Raw genomic sequence first — 5,493 nt, 5'->3', positions numbered from 1 at the left:
TGTTGCAATCCCGTGAACTGTTCCTCTCATGCACGTGCTGCCCGGTTTTCTTCTCACGGATTTTTCATCCAAATTTGATCGACCAAAACACTTGTAATAGCTTTGTATATGTTCCAGGAACAATTCCATAAATTTTCAGCCATTTAGTCTCCCTATAACACCTCCAAATTCTTGATTGAAATTTGACAGTGATAAACATTATTTTCCCGCCTATTTTGAAAATTTGAATTTGAGAAAGATGGGTGCTGTGGAAAAAAATGGGTGCCGTGGACAAAAATGGGCTACATATAGCCGTGGGTGACACTTAGAAAAAATGGGGGTCCGTATAGCAATTTTCCTCCAGGGATCCAAATAGCACTTTTTGAGCAACTTTTTCCACACAAGTGTATTTCTCCAAAAACACCTACCCAAACATAAAAACACCATAATAAGTACAAAATCAAGCACTAGCAATAGAGACACTGAGGACAATTGAGACACAAAAATGTGTCTATCACCGGTTACCACTTCCTCCCATTTACTCACCCGTTTTCTATTTCTTAATGAGACCAGAGTACGTTTCACTTCGACTTGTATAAATAGACATTACCTATTTCCACCGAACAACAAGTTCTGGTCAGGAGCATAAAACACTCAGAAAACGTTTGCTAGCTTTCCCATCTGTTAGCTTCCCACTTTCTGATACAAGTCACAAAACAACTACTCTTCCAAAATCAACTATTCTGGTCTCAACACTCTCTTCGCTTCCCTCCCGAAAACCAACCCTTCTCCTCCTCTTTGTGACCGAAGCAAGTCTGGAACGGCCATTTCTTGGTTTAGGCCGGATTTGTATAGATTGATCTCTCGAATCTAAAGTACTCCCTTGCGGTACATTGTTTAGGGTTTAGGCTTCTTTCTCAGTCACACGCCCGAAATTACCGAAATCAGCAGAAACCGTTTTCACCCTCAAACAATGACACAACAAGATTTTGTTAACGAGGAAACCGCAAATGCAGAAAAACCCCGGGACCTAGTCCAGAATTGAATACTCTCAGGATTAATCCGCTACACAAAATTACACTTAACTTCGTATAGTTGAGACCAAGTAACTAACCCTATAGTTCACCTAGTTCCGTCTGTATTCCCACGCCTTCGACTTATGAATAAGTCACGTACTTGGAACAATCCCTTTGGTTCGTATTCCAAACAGTAAAGGAACAAGAAATCTGTTTGGTATCAACTCTATTCAACCAAGTGATATGAGTCGGACAAAGGCTCTTCCGTTTATATCAACATAAACTCCTTCATCGGGTCTAGATCTATCTTATGTTAAATCACCCAAAGGTAATCGATTAAGATTAAGACAACAACACCTTTAATCTAAAGAACCGTATTGATGCCTATCTATTCAATTAATCAATCCAATCTACCACAAGGATAAACCGATTATTAATTGGATCCTCTTTTACCCAAAAAAATATTGTGCACATCAAAGATTATAAAACCCAAGTAAGATCTTCAATATCTTCTTTGTCTTCAAATCTTCTTAAATCTTCAATAAAAACCTGCACACAATCTCTTGAATCTCTTGTGATCAATCACGCACAGAACGGAGTCTGTTAACAATGGATTATCATAAGATCGTCTTTAGAACTAACAATAGTCTAAAGATCCCTGTCGAAACTATGAACTAGTTTGAGTGAATCTTATATCAGAAGAGAAGATTATCAAGAATAAACAAACTAGGTGCAATCAGATTTCAACCACCGTTAGTCAATCAAATCAATCGAAAACAAAGATAAACTGCAATTATCTAGTTTCCCACCAACGGGTCGCGCTAGAGCTTCTCAATCCCAAAAAATATTTTAAAACGAGCGGCCGTAAGAGATATCACCTAATTAGATTACTCGCCTCTCCGATAGGCGGCTACACCAGTAACAAAAACAAAAGAGGAAGTCTGTTGTTACGAAGGATTAGTTTGCTAGAAAGGAAAGCTTCGTGTATTTATAGACAAGGAAGATTGGACACCAAGGAATTTCCAAAATCGAAAATATTCTCAAGATATTCATAAATGCACAGATTCGGTTTTCATAATTCATGGAAATGCTCTGTCCAAAAATAACAATCGAAATCTCTCGGAAAATCTAATTAGTAAATGCACATTACTAATTCTGTAATTTCCCTACAAAGATAAATTAATAACCTTAATTAAATGATTCTTAACTTACTTGTGTTTCGATCCTGGGATTCTCTTCCCTTAGCCGTTAAGGAATATCTTTGAACAATTATAGAAATAAACATTCACATCACGTGTTCAAAGTTTGTCGACATCTTTACTTTGTAAGTTCTCTTTCACACTTACAACCTTGAAACCGATTTGCCACACTTCCAAACAAGATTCGAATTGGTTCATCTGACTTTCAAGAACTATGTGATTGATCAAACCAACATTCAATCACAATCATGGGTTTATGGTTCTACCAAAACAAGTTTCGGTTCTACCTCCATGTGAGTACTACGCATAGTCACACTAGCTTCCCAAATATTCGGTTGACTAGGTACTAGGATCGGTTCCCCACATATATATGGTATCTAATTTATATGTGTTGCACATGTCCATAGGATCGGTTCCCCTTTCTGCTATAAACCTTGCTGCACCCCGTACAAGGATTGGTCCCCCTTGATGTACTGCACCTATGACAAGGATCGGTTCCCTTTTCCTTACTAGGATCGGTTACCTTTCCATCACAAGAATCGGTTCCCTTTCCCTTACTAGGATCAGTTCCCTTTCCCCAAGGCAGGCATAGTACGATCATACCACAGGTGATTACTTAAGATTGGTTTTACTAATAAAAGTTATACCAATACAAAAGTCAGGACTTTGTGAATAGTTCTACCAAGAACACAACAAGTTGTGAGCGGTTATACTCTATCACACATATTTGTTGTTTATAAGATATACAATGAATAACAAAACCAATAACTCCTGGCAATTTCCTTTTCGGTTCACAAACAAGTTTATGAACTTACTTCCTTAGAACACATGTAAACATTGTTCCCTAGGATGGAATCCTCACCTCATACCTATACATAATCACAATAATATTCAAATGATTATGGCGATGTCTTATCTACAAAGTTTAATTGTTAAGCAATAAACCTCGTATTGTATTCCTTAATACCATGTCTATCTAGAGTTCATATAGGCTTCGCAGTTGTGTTTTCAATATGCACGACTTGAAAGATACGTTAGGGAATGAAACAGTTCAATTCAAATATCACTAACCTCAAGTGGAAGGATGATTGTTGTCGTTGTAACTCCTTGCTTCTTCACATCTTCAAGACTTCGCAATACTTGTAATGTCTCATATCCTAATGCTTTCAAGCTAACCTATATGAAGTTTAACTCTAGTACATAATCAAGCGACTCTTAACATGAGTTTTGATTCACTAAAATATGACAACCAAACTTGACATACCAACGCTTGGTGGGTTCAACCGAGCAATGCTCTAACAGTTTCGTATACCATTCCTTCTCCAATCTCATAGTACAAGATTTGGGTGCTATCGTGTTAGATCGCTCTCTTTCTCTTCGCGATTTATTTATGTTTCGTATCTTTCTTTATATTTGTTTCATGTTATGATGTACTTGTTTCTCTTTAAAACCTTCGTGTAAACGTTTCTTGTGGAATGAAATACTTTTGGTTTGATGATTAAAAAAAAAAGAAAAAAAAACATGTTTGTTGCATGCAAAAACTAAACAAATTTATGACATGGGTCTCGTTTGAAAAGGGCAAGTGCATTTAACTGAGCTATTCGATTAGCAACCACTGCAATCACTTTCTTAGCTAACTGTTGATCTATGGTACCAAAACCTTCAATGTTCATCACTTAAATTCGACATAAGCTAGCTAGTGTGTAATTCTCTGGACAAATAAAAATGTGGTTGCTTAATTGAATTCTTCGCAAGTGGGTGAAACATTTAACTATTTCATCCGTGTTTTGACTGACGGTTGCTGTGAACTACATATAATGCAACAAACTCTTCTAGTTTTTGATTGACGGTTGCACTTAATTTGATGCACATGTCTACCGCCCATATTCATACATGTAACAACCACATCATCTACTTTCTCAACTGCATCCACCTATTCCTTTTAAGGAATTGAAAGTACACATTCCTTTCCACTTTTACCAACATCTATCTATCTGTATATCTATCGTAGGATTGAAAAATTAAGAATTTAAATCATGTATAGAAATGTAAATGTTGCTTCAAAAAAAAAAAGTAAATGTATCATCTGCATGTTGCACGAACGAGGCCCTCAAAATAACTATATTCGTAATTGGTAAGCAAATAGGAAGCATTGCATATACTAGATTTGTACCCGTGCTACGCACTGGGACTTTATTTTTAATCATATTTTCTATTGGGTGTGCACGTGGTGTCGCCCCGTCCCGCTCTGTGGGGATGCATTTTTGATTTGTTTTGCGCGGCGCTTCGTCCCGTTTCGTGGCGATGCATTTTTACGGTGGGACGAATGCATTAAATAGGTGGAGAAAAAATATGAAATTTATTTATTTTTCCTTTTATTATCCTTTTATTTTCCCTTTATACATGTGTGAAAATTTAGAGCTGTAAAAAACCGACTCAACCCACCAACCCAACCCACACCCGCCTGAAATTACCCGTACCCGACCCAACTCATCTAGGAGCGGGTCGACTATGGGTCACAACATCAAAACTCATCGTATGGTGGGTCGACTGTGGGTGACAGCTTCCCTCACCCGACCCAACCCACCCACCCACCTAAATATTTCTAAGTTAATGTTAACCCTTAGATTACCTATCCTAGATGAACCACAACCGTTGAAGTAATGATATATAATGCCTAAACCTAATCATCGCTAATTTCTATTCGCTGAAGTTAGCATCATAGCTTTATCACTTTGCACCAACTTCTTATTTCTCTGGATTTTAATTGTTTACATTTGACTTGGGGTCAGCTTTTTAATAAAAGCTATTATATCCGATCTGTAAGAATGTTCATTATTTGTATATAGGTAAGTTTATCGGTAAGAGTGTAAGTCTATAACTGTAATGTAATGTTCATTATATTTTATGGTGGGTAACCCACCACCAACCCAATCCAAACCACCGTAATATAGGTCGGGTGAAAACCGATCCATTGTAATGTTGGGTTGGTTGTGGGTGACAACTTCTATTACCTACCATCAATGGGTTGGATGGTGGATGAGGCCAAAACCGACCCATATGCAGCCAGCCCTATGTGAAATATATGAGTTTTTTTTTTCCCCTTTATATACTAACAAGCTTACGAAACTCCAAGCGGCTGATGGAGGAGGACTTGTCTATGTCGCTGGTTATTCTTCTCTTCGTATGTTTTTTTTGAAGGAGTGTCTTTTCGTATACAGGATTTGGAAAATGTGGAACTTTATAGAGAAAACTACCAATAGACATGTCTTTTAGTATAGGATCCGGAAAAATCTGAC

The sequence above is a fragment of the Papaver somniferum genome, unplaced genomic scaffold, assembly GCF_003573695.1.
Source record: "Papaver somniferum cultivar HN1 unplaced genomic scaffold, ASM357369v1 unplaced-scaffold_10, whole genome shotgun sequence".
Taxonomy (NCBI): Eukaryota; Viridiplantae; Streptophyta; class Magnoliopsida; order Ranunculales; family Papaveraceae; genus Papaver; species Papaver somniferum.
This window is presented reverse-complemented; position numbering follows the sequence as displayed.